Here is a 15,411-nt window from a genome sequence, read left to right as displayed (position 1 = left end):
GAAAGGTCACCGAGCAGCAAAGTAACAGGTCTCTATTTAATGGGTGAGTACTGTACACTGGCGATGGGAGAGACATCATGATCAAAGAGGGCTAGAAATGCATTGCTTACTTACCAGTAATATTCACTATTCTGATTATTGTTCTGCATTCCAGTGCTTACTAAATGAGCTGTCATTCCCCCACACCCCAGGCATCACACGACCCAGCTCACACACACAAAAAGAGGCATTAGGGCCACCCTCCGCTGTCCTTTCCTTCTCACCCCTCCACACCAAGAGACACCACTATACATGGAAGGTGGTATGACTTGGGGAAAGGTGAGTGAGAAGCAGGTATTGGGAACAAGAAACAGTAATTGAATAATAGAGGCTACAACTAATTAGTCAACATATTACCCCACAACACTTCCTCATCCTAGTCCTTAATAAATACCAGAGTAGAAAGTCCACAAACCGATTCCCAAAACAACACAGAAACTCCAGAAGTAATTCAACACAGCTACTTTAATAATGGCAACAGCATTAAGGAGGAAGCTCAGTCAGGAAGACGAGACACAATCATTTTGGTACTAAAGCGCAGTGACCTCCAGTTCCCTCAGTGAGGAAATGGAGGCCTTATACCTGAGGCACTTCTCCAAAAATTGCTAAATAGGCAATGGCATAGTCTGTAATCAGTAGTCCAGGAAAGGTAAAAAAGCATGTCCCAATACATAAAAAGATGTCAAGCCTCTTGCTCTTTGGAGGGTTGTGCAAGGTAGTAACGTTGGCCCCTTCAGTCCTTGCAATGCAGGGGGCTCCCCTTTAAGGAAACCCTTTGCATATCTGCAACTTCTGAGTGTTTTGGGGGACTTCACAACATTCTGCAGGTGGGCCCCATAATCGTGCTTCACACCTCTGAGATGTCACAGGAAAATTGAAGGAAGCTGAATCTCCTGGTCCTGAAGAAAATTTAACAGTGCCTTAAGCTTAAATGTGACCTCAAGTGTAATATCAACTGCCTAAGTAACATCAACAGGAAGGATATTTATTCAGAAAGGGTCTCTGACAGCTTAAACACTCAGTTCACCCAGTCTCTGAGTGGACATGATGGCCTCCAGGAAGAATGGCAAGTGACAAGAATGCTACCGCCACCCAAAGTTTAAAGGGACGTTGCTGCACAGATCTGACAACTTTAGGCCAGTTCTGTGGAGGTACAGCACAGTTCTGCAAAGAGAACAAATGTTCAGAAGATGTTGTTGGACTGCAACAACCTGAATCACAGATTCAGCTGGAACAATGTAATTTTCACACTTTTCATTATCCACAATATGGATGTATTGATAAGCAGTAAACGAGGGGAAGGAGCACTGAAATAAGAACGTAAAATAGAGACACTGATATAGTCACTCTGTTGTGTGTTGACATCCACTGTTTGGCTGCTTTTTACTGCCAATGGCACCTCATAACACAGAACTGCAGAAGCTTCTCATAGGATGGATAAACATAAATATGGAGGTACTCATCCTGAAGATTGAAGGCCACCAACCACTCCCAAGGGGAATCAATGAAATAGTCTGCTGCAACATGTACATTTTGAAATGCACCATTCTTATGTTGCATTTAAGATGCCTTTAGACTGATAAACAGCCGGTACTGCTTGGAGAACATCAACTCCAGGAACATAAATGACCATATCCCAAGGCTAAACTTTGTTGGAGAACAGGGCTCCCACCATCATCTGAACCAGTTCTGCGAGGAGGGCCAACCATTTTGAAGGGTCCCTGGGTGTCAGGATTCAAGGCACACAGAGACAGCCTAGAATGCTCCAGGCTGGAAATGATGGAAAACAGGTTAATGGAAACTAATGGGAACTGAACACTAGACCACTATCTGCATTATCACTCACTCACTCAACCACTTCCTGGAGTTAACGTCAAGTCTGTATTAATAATACCAGTGCCCTGTATAAAGCTAGTCAGGTCTCATGGTATTTGTCTGGCAACCTATCACTATTTGCATTGGCTCTCTGTGCACATACCAGTTCACACTTGCATCTGTACTTCACATGTAATGTTTTCTCACATTCAGTTCTCTGTTAATTTTCCACAAGTTCAATTTTGCCTTGCCTTCTTTTGTTGGTGTCCCATGCCTCCTTTTTAGGGTCGAGCCTGAGAGGGCATGCGCTAGTTAGCTTGCGAGAGACTGCCGTGTTCAGTACAGGGTTTGGAGCCTGCCTGTCACTCACCATTTGTTGGTTTGAGTGGCACCCTTCTTTACAGCCTTGTAATTTGTCAAGGCATGCCTCGCATCACTTCCGTTTCTCTGTGTGGCCAGGAATCAAGCACTGATTAATGGAACTTAATTAGTGCCCGTCCACTGCTCCTGACGAGATCGAGGTACTATTTGTTGTTTTTAACTTCGAGTGACCATCAAACAGAAAGCTTGTGACTGGCAAAAACGTGCCCAGTAGGCACAAAATTGCAAAGTTTTATTTTTTAAAGCTAACTTTATTTTATGTTGCCAAGTCGTCTTTCCTCAGTTTCTTCTCATGTTTTCTTTTTCTTTTTGCTTGTGGGCGCAAATTCTCAAAAGATGACAATTAACATGTTCGAAATGTGCGAGACCAATTGCATTGGAAATGCTTGTTTAATAATTATTTTCATTACCATGTAAAGGAATTTGTTTCCCCTCTATAAATCATTAATAGACATTCTCTTTTATAATAGTATGCATACTGATCATTACTCATTTATCACTACTTTTGGCTTCATAGATACAAATTTAAGTGAGTGGCCAAAGGCCCCTAAATCTGTCAAGCTTATGGTGGCATCCTTTTGACCAATAATAATTTCCATTGTGGCACATCTGTCCGTTTCCCTAAGCCATTCCTTTGTTACTGGGGCCTCAAACAGCCAAAGGTTAGATGGAATCACATTTCAAGCAACGGTCCCCAGCAAGGCAACGTGCTGCACTGGATTGCATGGAAAGGGAGACATCAGAAATGTGTCATATTTACAAAGATATGGCACATTTTTGCTGCCTCCTTTCTCTGGTACCAGGGTTTGACTGGAAACCCAAAACAGCCTTGGCAATTTTGTCAGACCAGCCTCTTGGTTGGGAGGGGTGGGAACGGGGGAGGGTGAAGCACTGCTGCTTTTGTAAAGAATACATGAGTCCCTCTGTCCCACTCTACTGACAGGGCAGGACTGGGAAGGGTTCCATAATCCATAAAGGAATTTTCCTTTTTCAAAGTGTGACAAGGAATGCATCACACATAGAAAAAGGATGTAACAAGAAGAAATAAAGATATTTCTGCATGTTACACCTGGGTCTGGAAGGTGTACCATTTAGACTCATTCTTAGATTTACAACTCTTTTGTGCCAAACTCCATGGGTGGATGCCTAGAAACCCTCACACTCCACCCACGAAAAGCCGCCCTGTCACAAAGTAATGCAAGCAGCAAAATGCGCTGCCTTGAGTTACCTTGGATTTACTAAGCCATGCAGAGCCACGCTATATCTCACTCAGCCCAAAAAAAACACACCAATCAATGTCTTAGCATACCTTGGAAAACCTTCCTCCTCTATTATGCCTCACAGAGCCACTCTTGTGCAGAGGGCAACTGGGATGTGTAGAATTGGCGATAAAGTCTGCTCTATTGCAGACCATTACTTTTGGACTGGTGAACTAATCCGTACTACATGGAAAAAATATCCTTTGTGTGCCCCACATGTAAACCAATGGAAGAACGGAATTCTTTCAGTGTGCTGTAGACGCAGTGGTGTGTGATATATTATGCATATGTTTGAAATGTGTGATCTAAAGCTTAGTACTGCAATCAGGTGCATTGTCATTTTTACTTCCCTCTACTGATTCTCCTCGAGGGCCTACATCAACGTCCCATGCCGCGTTTAAACATGTTAGGCTCTTCAAACAGTGATACACCTGTGACATCTTTTCACTTTACAGAGTACTTATAACTTCTCTAGCTTCTAGTGTATTATATTATGGTACCAACAGGAGGGCCTCCCTATGGTCCTCTAACGCATTTTTAAGTAGTTATAAAATTGAGTTGTATTTAATTAAAAGGTCTTCACTGTATCCTGGAAAGAGTTAATGTTAATGTGATCTGTTGCCCTAACATCCCCAATTCTTGAAATTCTGCAGATGCTCCAGCCCTCAAATCCTTTCAAATTATTAGCTTGTTGAAGACATGCCTGTTTCCATGGGGAGTGTCGGGTGATAATCTTCTAACCCAACCTATTAATTTTAAATATTTTTTTTCGAGTAGGTCAGGACTGTATCTTCATTATGCAGGGAGTGTTCAAGTACTAGGCCTCCATTTTATGCCTGCAATAAAATCAGATCAGTCAGTTCTCGTAACCCTACCAATGAGGGCGGTTCCTCTTTACTCCCAATTAGCTAAACATTTAGAGCATTTAATTGAAATGTGCCACATATTGCCATGTGCCCCCATCCCAAGACTCCGGGAAACACACAAACTTATCAAAGACCAATCTGGCCGTGTTGTGTGTCCCTAAAAACGTTTGAGTGTATTCCTTTGTCTTTTGAAAGATATACTGCGAGGTTCTGGAATGATAGTTATGGAGAATGTATAATAATGTTGGCACAGTAACCATCTTAAGAAAGGCTACTCTGGCAGCAGTCGATAATTTCAGTGTGTTCCATTGTAGTATAGCATAAGTTGTCTAAAGCAGCGGTTCATGTTCACCTTCTAGGGCTGCTGCGGATCGCTAGTGACGTATACATCAAAGTATATCAAGTTCTGCTGCACTTGTCTCAAGTGGGTTTGCCAGTTAGTTGCCTTGTCTCCCCCGTAACAGGTAAATGATAGATTTATCCCAGTTGACAACTAAACCTGATATCAACCCAAATTTTCCCAGTAGCCTTTGACTTGACCAACTGGAATACATTACATATATAAGATCATCCACACAGCGAGTCACAAAGTTAGCCCTGTCACTCCAACTCCCCCCCCCCCCCCACCTTCCCCCCAATCTCTCTCCCCCTGCACCAAATCTTCAATACAAATCCATGGGGCTGAAGGATCCGTAGCCAGGGCAAACAACAACAGGGAGAGGGGGAACCTCTGGTGGGTACGTCTTTCAATAGGAAATGCAGAAGCTATTATTATATTGCCCCACAGCTACACAAATGGGTCTATGTAGAGAAAATAGACATGTTTGAAATTGGCTTTTTGGTTTGTGGGTAAGAACTCTTCTCAAACAGAAACCACAATCGCTAGCAGGGTGAACCACAGAAGTCACTAAATTATCCTGTGCTTAACCCTTGGCGAGCTCGGCACAAAAGCAGTCAGGCTTAACTTGGAGGCTATGTGTTAAGTTTGCAGCACTCAAATAGTGATAAAGTTACAAAAAAAGAAAAATTGCAAAGTCACAGTGAAGATTTCTGTGTTCCAAATTAGTCATTTTTTTGGAACTCAAAAATCTCCAGCTGGACAAAGCAGCAAGCTGGGGGCTCCACAAGTCCGGATTGCCTTCTGAAAAGCTGAACAGAATATGCTGCTGCAGAGAAAAACATAAACGGAGCTACTGCAAAGTCAGGCCAGCTGGGGTGATGCAGCTTGGCAGGATGTGCAAGGAGGTAGGTCCCAGACACCTGCCGGTCCTCAGTGCACTTTTTTATGGAAAATGGTGACCCACGTTTTGGGTTTTGGCTGTTTGGGCACCTTTACAACCACTTCCAAGGGTCCAGGACTGGGTTGGCATCCCACTGGAGGGCAATACTCACTTGAAGCAGGCTCTAAGTGCAGGGTTCAAGTTGTTCGGACTTTTTATGTCCCTATAGCTCAGAACAGTTGGCCACCCACCCAGCCCTTGGAGTCACTCTGGTAGTCTTGGGATCTGAAGGTACAAGGCAGGCTTCAATCAGCAGCACAGTCCTCTGGTCATGGCAGTACAGCCCTTTGAAGTACAAAGCAGGCCTCAACCAGCAGGGCAGTACTCTGAAGTACAAGCCTCCGTAGGTCGAGGAGTAAACTGGCGAGTGGCTCTGGGGGCCCTATTTTTATACCCGGTGACAGTTTGAAGTGGAAGAAACTTCTGGAGCCCCCCCACCCCCCCACACACACAGATGGCTCTGGAATTTTCTTCTGCCCTGCTCAGGCTCTAAGGGATCTGGGGTGACAATAGGCTAATGTGAAGTTGTTTGTGAGTGTGCTGAGGTAGCTTCTTTGAAAAGTAAGTGGAGCAGGGAACAGCTCCTCCCCACACATCCTAGCAGAATAGCCCATCCTGCCAACAGCTAGCCTCCCTTTGTATAACTGTCTGGGAGGGATATGCAGGGACCAGCTGTCATGCAAATCACAGTCATGTGACCCAGGACATAGGGGCAGGAACCAGATGGTTAGGACAAGAAAATGGCAACTTTCTAAAAGTTAGTAAACACAAATTTATGGTAGAAAAAGGGGAAGTATATACCTAGACTTCCACGGTAAAGGTTAAGTGATTCTACTCACTATTGTAGTCTTAAGTTGATACATATTTTATTTCTTTTCAACAACATTCAGTATGACCTTTTAGTTCAAAAACATATATTCTAGACAGAAATTTTTAAGTTAACTAATAATTACTAGGTGCTCCTAAAATAAAAAACACATTGAAAGTGAATATTGTGATACATAAAGTGCCAGTGTTATATACAATATATACAAAAATGTGGTTAAAAACAGCAACCAGTGAACTTCCAAAAGCTTCCTTCAACCCATGAGTCTTGAAGTCACTATATTATTTCTACATCAATCCACATCAATAATTTTTATGTCGACATTTCGACCCTTGTAGAGACATAAATCACAAACAGGTCATCATCAGGACTGGGAATTTTTTCTAAATTGGTAGCACCTAGAGACAAGGAAAATTATATCTTTTATAATCTTGCCAGAGTGAAACATTTTTGGAATTATTTCTTATTTGGTTCATATAATTTTCAAGGCAGTACACCACTCACCTCTTCGTTCCAAGATCATCTAATCTTATTTCTTAATGAAAGTTGACAACAGTATTACTCCTTCTCCTAATAAAAGTAAATAAGCCTTTTGAGTCTTATTTCTAACATCGTCAAAGTATGTTGTTATCCATCTTTCAGTTGGATACTAAATAATTTTATTTTAGAATTCAAAAATCAACAGAATAGAGATGACCTCCTTATGAGGTTTAGATATTATTAATGAGATTCATCAAAACTTACATAGGTCTGAGATTAAGATCTATCTGTCTTCGGAATATAGCCTTCTTAACGATGTGGGACACAATGACCACACTGCCTCAACCCTGAAAAAACAGGGCGCGTCAATTACTGCCTCATATAGCAGCGATCTATTAATTTTTGGATTGGCTGTTGAAGTGGCAGGTACTGGGAACAAGAAACAGTAATTGAATAATAGAGGCTACAACTAATTAGTCAACATATTACCCCACAACACTTCCTCATCCTAGTCCTTAATAAATACCAGAGTAGAAAGTCCACAAACCGATTCCCAAAACAACACAGAAACTCCAGAAGTAATTCAACACAGCTACTTTAATAATGGCAACAGCATTAAGGAGGAAGCTCAGTCAGGAAGACGAGACACAATCATTTTGGTACTAAAGCGCAGTGACCTCCAGTTCCCTCAGTGAGGAAATGGAGGCCTTATACCTGAGGCACTACTCCAAAAATTGCTAAATAGGCAATGGCATAGTCTGTAATCAGTAGTCCAGGAAAGGTAAAAAAGCATGTCCCAATACATAAAAAGGTGTCAAGCCTCTTGCTCTTTGGAGGGTTGTGCAAGGTCGTAACGTTGGCCCCTTCAGTCCTTGCAATGCAGGGGGCTCCCCTTTAAGGAAACCCTTTGCATATCTGCTACTTCTGAGTGTTTTGGGGGACTTCACAACATTCTGCAGGTGGGCCCCATAATCGTGCTTCACACCTCTGAGATGTCACAGGAAAATTGAAGGAAGCTGAATCTCCTGGTCCTGAAGAAAATTTAACAGTGCCTTAAGCTTAAATGTGACCTCAAGTGTAATATCAACTGCCTAAGTAACATCTACAGGAAGGATATTTATTCAGAAAGGGTCTCTGACAGCTAAAACACTCAGTTCACCCAGTCTCTGAGTGGACATGATGGCCTCCAGGAAGAATGGCAAGTGACAAGAATGCTACCTCCACCCAAAGTTTAAAGGGACGTTGCTGCACAGATCTGACAACTTTAGGCCAGTTCTGTGGAGGTACAGCACAGTTCTGCAAAGAGAACAAATGTTCAGAAGATGTTGTTGGACTGCAACAACCTGAATCACAGATTCAGCTGGAGCAATGTCATTTTCACACTTTTCATTATCCACAATATGGATGTATTGATAAGCAGTAAACGAGGGGAAGCAGCACTGAAATAAGAACGTAAAATAGAGACACTGATATAGTCACTCTGTTGCGTGTTGACATCCACTGTTTGGCTGCTTTTTACTGCCAATGGCACCTCATAACACAGAACTGCAGAAGCTTCTCATAGGATGGATAAACATAAATATGGAGGTACTCATCCTGAAGATTGAAGGCCACCAACCACTCCCAAGGGGAATCAATGAAATAGTCTGCTGCAACATGTACATTTTGAAATGCACCATTCTTATGTTGCATTTAAGCTGCCTTTAGACTGATAAACAGCCGGTACTGCTTGGAGAACATCAACTCCAGGAACATAGATGACCATATCCCAAGGCTAAACTTTGTTGGAGAACAGGGCTCCCACCATCATCTGAACCAGTTCTGCGAGGAGGGCCAACCATTTTGAAGGGTCCCTGGGTGTCAGGATTCAAGGCAAACAGAGACAGCCTAGAATGCTCCAGGCTGGAAATGATGGAAAACAGGTTAATGGAAACTAATGGGAACTGAACACTAGACCACTATCTGCATTATCACTCACTCACTCAACCACTTCCTGGAGTTAACGTCAAGTCTGGATTAATAATACCAGTGCCCTGTATAAAGCTAGTCAGGTCTCATGGTATTTGTCTGGCAACCTATCACTATTTGCATTGGCTCTCTGTGCACATACCAGTTCACACTTGCATCTGTACTTCACATGTAATGTTTTCTCACATTCAGTTCTCTGTTAATTTTCCACAAGTTCAATTTTGCCTTGCCTTCTTTTGTTGGTGTCCCATGCCACCTTTTTAGGGTCGAGCCTGAGAGGGCATGCGCTAGCTAGCTTGCGAGAGACTGCCGTGCTCAGTACAGGGTTTGGAGCCTGCCTGTCACTCACCATTTGTTGGTTTGAGTGGCACCCTTCTTTACAGCCTTGTAATTTGTCAAGGCACGCCTCGCATCACTTCCGTTTCTCTGTGTGGCCAGGAATCAAGCACTGATTAATGTAACTTAATTAGTGCCCGTCCACTGCTCCTGACGAGATCGAGGTACTATTTGTTGTTTTTAACTTCGAGTGACCATCAAACAGAAAGCTTGTGACTGGCAAAAACGTGCCCAGCAGGCACAAAATTGCAAAGTTTTATTTTTTAAAGCTAACTTTATTTTATGTTGCCAAGTTGTCTTTCCTCAGTTTCTTCTCATGTTTTCTTTTTCTTTTTGCTTGTGGGCGCAAATTCTCAAAAGATGACAATTAACATGTTCGAAATGTGCGAGACCAATTGCATTGGAAATGCATTGGAAATAATTATTTTCATTACCATGTAAAGGAATTTGTTTCCCCTCTATATATCATTAATAGACATTCTCTTTTATAATAGTATGCATACTGATCATTACTCATTTATCACTACTTTTGGCTTCATAGATACAAATTTAAGTGAATGGCCAAAGGCCCCTAAATCTGTCAAGCTTATGGTGGCATCCTTTTGACCAATAATAATTTCCATTGTGGCACATCTGTCCGTTTCCCTAAGCCATTCCTTTGTTACTGGGGCCTCAAACAGCCAAAGGTTAGATGGAATCACATTTCAAGCAACGGTCCCCAGCAAGGCAACGTGCTGCACTGGATTGCATGGAAAGGGAGACATCAGAAATGTGTCATATTTACAAAGATATGGCACATTTTTGCTGCCTCCTTTCTCTGGTGCCAGGGTTTGACTGGAAACCCAAAACAGCCTTGGCAATTTTGTCAGACCAGCCTCTTGGTTGGGAGGGGCGGGAATGGGGGAGGGTGAAGCACTGCTGCTTTTGTAAAGAATACATGAGTCCCTCTGTCCCACTCTACTGACAGGGCAGGACTGGGAAGGGTTCCATAATCCGTAAAGGAATTTTCCTTTTTCAAAGAGTGACAAGGAATGCATCACACATAGAAAAAGGATGTAACAAGAAGAAATAAAGATATTTCTGCATGTTACACCTGGGTCTGGAAGGTGTACCATTTAGACTCATTCTTAGATTTACAACTCTTTTGTGCCAAACTCCATGGGTGGATGCCTAGAAACCCTCACACTCCACCCACGAAAAGCCGCCCTGTCACAAAGTAATGCAAGCAGCAAAATGCGCTGCCTTGAGTTACCTTGGATTTACTAAGCCATGCAGAGCCACGCTATATCTCACTCAGCCCAAAAAAAACACACCAATCAATGTCTTAGCATACCTTGGAAAACCTTCCTCCTCTATTATGCCTCACAGAGCCACTCTTGTGCAGAGGGCAACTGGGATGTGTAGAATTGGCGATAAAGTCTGCTCTATTGCAGACCATTACTTTTGGACTGGTGAACTAATCCGTACTACATGGAAAAAATATCCTTTGTGTGCCCCACATGTAAACCAATTGAAGAACGGAATTCTTTCAGTGTGCTGTAGACGCAGTGGTGTGTGATAGATTATGCATATATTTGAAATGTGTGATCTAAAGCTTAGTACTGCAATCACGTGCATTGTCATTTTTACTTCCCTCTACTGATTCTCCTCGAGGGCCTACATCAACGTCCCATGCCACGTTTAAACATGTTAGGCTCTTCAAACAGTGATACACCTGTGACATCTTTTCACTTTACAGAGTACTTATAACTTCTCTAGCTTCTAGTGTATTATATTATGGTACCAACAGGAGGGCCTCCCTATGGTCCTCTAACGCATTTTTAAGTAGTTATAAAATTGAGTTGTATTTAATTAAAAGGTCTTCACTGTATCCTGGAAAGAGTTAATGTTAATGTGATCTGTTGCCCTAACATCCCCAATTCTTGAAATTCTGCAGATGCTCCAGCCCTCAAATCCTTTCAAATTATTAGCTTGTTGAAGACATGCCTGTTTCCATGGGGAGTGTCGGGTGATAATCTTCTAACCCAACCTATTAATTTTAAATATTTTTTTTCGAGTAGGTCAGGACTGTATCTTCATTATGCAGGGAGTGTTCAAGTACTAGGCCTCCATTTTATGCCTGCAATAAAATCAGATCAGTCAGTTCTCGTAACCCTACCAATGAGGGCGGTTCCTCTTTACTCCCAATTAGCTAAACATTTAGAGCATTTAATTGAAATGTGCCACATATTGCCATGTGCCCCCATCCCAAGACTCCGGGAAACACACAAACTTATCAAAGACCAATCTGGCCGTGTTGTGTGTCCCTAAAAACGTTTGAGTGTATTCCTTTGTCTTTTGAAAGATATACTGCGAGGTTCTGGAATGATAGTTATGGAGAATGTATAATAATGTTGGCACAGTAACCATCTTAAGAAAGGCTACTCTGGCAGCAGTCGATAATTTCAGTGTGTTCCATTGTAGTATAGCATAAGTTGTCTAAAGCAGCGGTTCATGTTCACCTTCTAGGGCTGCTGCGGATCGCTAGTGACGTATACATCAAAGTATATCAAGTTCTGCTGCACTTGTCTCAAGTGGGTTTGCCAGTTAGTTGCCTTGTCTCTCCCGTAACAGGTAAATGATAGATTTAGCCCAGTTGACAACTAAACCTGATATCAACCCAAATTTTCCCAGTATTCCCATTAGCCTTTGACTTGACCAACTGGAATACATTACATATATAAGATCATCCACACAGCGAGTCACAAAGTTAGCCCTGTCACTCCACCTCCCCCCCCCACCTTCCCCCCAATCTCTCTCCCCCTGCACCAAATCTTCAATACAAATCCATGGGGCTGAAGGATCCGTAGCCAGGGCAAACAACAACAGGGAGAGGGGGAACCTCTGGTGGGTACGTCTTTCAATAGGAAATGCGGAAGCTATTATTATATTGCCCCACACCTACACAAATGGGTCTATGTAGAGAAAATAGACATGTTTGAAATTGGCTTTTGGGTTTGGGGTAAGAACTCTTCTCAAACAGAAACCACAATCGCTAGCAGGGTGAACCACAGAAGTCACTAAATTATCCTGTGCTTAACCCTTGGCGAGCTCGGCACAAAAGCAGTCAGGCTTAACTTGGAGGCTATGTGTTAAGTTTGTATGCAGCACTCAAATAGTGATAAAGTTGCAAAAAAAGAAAAATTGCAAAGTCACAGTGAAGATTTCTGTGTTCCAAATTAGTCATTTTTTTGGAACTCAAAAATCTCCAGCGGGACAAAGCAGCAAGCTGGGGGCTCCACAAGTCCGGATTACCTTCTGAAAAGCTGAACAGAATATGCTGCTGCAGAGAAAAACATAAACGGAGCTACTGCAAAGTCAGGCCAGCTGGGGTGATGCAGCTTGGGAGGATGTGCAAGGAGGTAGGTCCCAGACACCTGCCGGTCTTCAGTGCACTTTTTTATGGAAAATGGTGACCCAAGTTTTGGGTTTTGGCTGTTTGGGCACCTTTACAACCACTTCCAAGGGTCCAGGACTGGGTTGGCATCCCACTGGAGGGCAATACTCACTTGAAGCAGGCTCTAAGTGCAGGGTTCAAGTTGTTCGGACTTTTTATGTCCCTATAGCTCAGAACAGTTGGCCACCCACCCAGCCCTTGGAGTCACTCTGGTAGTCTTGGGATCTGAAGGTACAAGGCAGGCTTCAATCAGCAGCACAGTCCTCTGGTCATGGCAGTACAGCCCTTTGAAGTACAAAGCAGGCCTCAACCAGCAGGGCAGTCCTCTGAAGTACAAGCCTCCCTAGGTTGAGGAGTAAACTGATGAGTGGCTCTGGGGGCCCTATTTTTATACCCGGTGACAGCTTTGAAGTGGAAGAAACTTCTGGAGCCCCCCCCCCCCACACACACACACAGATGGCTCTGGAATTTTCTTCCGCCCTGCTCAGGCTCTAAGGGATCTGGGGTGACAATAGGCTAATGTGAAGTTGTTTGTGAGTGTGCTGAGGTAGCTTCTTTGAAAAGTAAGTGGAGCAGGGAACAGCTCCTCCCCACACATCCTAGCAGAATAGCCCATCCTGCCAACAGCTAGCCTCCCTTTGTATCACTGTCTGGGAGGGATATGCAGGGACCAGCTGTCATGCAAATCACAGTCATGTGACCCAGGACATAGGCGCAGGCACCAGATGGTTAGGACAAGAAAATGGCAACTTTCTAAAAGTTAGTAAACACAAATTTATGGTAGAAAAAGGGGAAGTATATACCTAGACTTCCACAGTAAAGGTTAAGTGATTCTACTCACTATTGTAGTCTTAAGTTGATACATATTTGATTTCTTTTCAACAACATTCAGTATGACCTTTTAGTTCAAAAACATATATTCTAGACAGAAATTTTTAAGTTAACTAATAATTACTAGGTGCTCCTAAAATAAAAAACACATTGAAAGTGAATATTGTGATACATAAAGTGCCAGTGTTATATACAATATATACAAAAATGTGGTTAAAAACAGCAACCAGTGAACTTCCAAAAGATTCCTTCAACCCATGAGTCTTGAAGTCACTATATTATTTCTACATCAATCCACATCAATAATTTTTATGTTGACATTTCGACCCTTGTAGAGACATAAATCACAAACGGATCTTCATCAGGACTGGGAATTTTTTCTAAATTGGTAGCACCTAGAGACAAGGAAAATTATATCTTTTATAATCTTGCCAGAGTGAAACATTTTTGGAATTTTTTCTTATTTGGTTCATATAATTTTCAAGGCAGTACACCACTCACCTCTTCGTTCCAAGATCATCTAATCTTATTTCTTAATGAAAGTTGACAACAGTATTACTCCTTCTCCTAATAAAAGTAAATAAGCCTTTTGAGTCTTATTTCTAACATCGTCAAAGTATGTTGTTATCCATCTTTCAGTTGGATACTAAATAATTTTATTTTAGAATTCAAAAATCAACAGAATAGAGGTGACCTCCTTATGAGGTTTAGATATTATTAATGAGATTCATCAAAACTTACATAGGTCTGAGATTAAGATCTATCTGTCTTCGGAATATAGCCTTCTTAACGATGTGGGACACAATGACCACACTGCCTCAACCCTGAAAAAACAGGGCGCGTCAATTACTGCCTCATATAGCAGCGATCTATGAATTTTTGGATTGGCTGTTGAAGTGAAGTGAAACGTCGAGGCTTTTATCTCCTATTCCCTGAAAAAAAGAGGAAGACTCATCAAATATAGTCAAAGTTAAGTAACAGACCATTAGGTAGAACGTAAACGTTATGTTTACTCTCCGACTTCATTGAAAATAGGTAGGATGCGCTGCAGTACACCGACTCGTGTTCTTTCCGGGAGGACGCCATTTAAATAGAAAGCAGTCTTACGTAGCCTTTACAGCTCAGGTATAACAGTGCCCTCTCTGGTCCACCTGAGATTTGGTGTAATTGCTTTTGCGACACTGATCGAAATGTAACATTTCTTTTCCTTATTCCAGAAATCCACATAGTTAAATGTTGGTGGTTAGTGAAAAGTATTTGGCTTTTGGTCTGTATCCATTTGTACGGATCCGGCATCTGTGTAAAAAAATAGCGGTGCCCTCTCTGGTCCACCCGGGATTAGTTAAGGCTGAATCTGTTTTACGAGTTCGAATCGTTCCTTTGGTTGCAAAACTGTGACCCAGCCTGACGGCGTTCCAATATTAATGACCAGCTAAACTGTGTTATAGATTATTTCATGGATAGAAAACATAAGATATGTCTGCGTCTAAATCACAAAGTCATTTCCGGTCCGCCCAAGATTTAAAGAAGGGGGGGTGGTGTTGGGAGGGAGGCAACTAAATTTGTTTTTCTCTCATGGGACACAGTTCGAATCATTCCTTTATTAACAATTTTAAGCCCTAGTTTGATATTACCTCTACAGTCCACATGGCAGATACGGCGACCTACATAACATTATCCCTTCGTTCCTCAGTGAAGAAATTCTAACTCATAATAATATCTTATGATTTAAGGGTGACACAGTTCTTACTTCAGGCTTATTTCGTTTCCAGTTTTTAATGGTCAACTAATATATTTTCTTCTCTATTTTATATTATGATGGCCATATCATTCATATAATTCAAAGAAAGAGTTACTTTTAGGTAATGATGGCAAATGTATGTTCGCGTATCGG

At 42.2% G+C, this 15,411-nt stretch overlaps 1 protein-coding gene across 1 annotated transcript in view; it reads right to left on the bottom strand.

Annotated features, from left to right (window-relative positions):
- The window catches only part of MYPN (myopalladin), a 2,801,288-nt gene that overhangs the window by 1,848,390 nt on the left and 937,487 nt on the right, over positions 1–15,411 (bottom strand). The gene's annotated exons all lie outside the window — the stretch shown is intronic.

This window comes from Pleurodeles waltl, chromosome 6, assembly GCF_031143425.1.
Source record: "Pleurodeles waltl isolate 20211129_DDA chromosome 6, aPleWal1.hap1.20221129, whole genome shotgun sequence".
NCBI classification, from domain to species: Eukaryota; Metazoa; Chordata; class Amphibia; order Caudata; family Salamandridae; genus Pleurodeles; species Pleurodeles waltl.
Note: the sequence above shows the minus strand (reverse complement) of the source record. Positions and strands in the feature narration are given on the sequence as shown.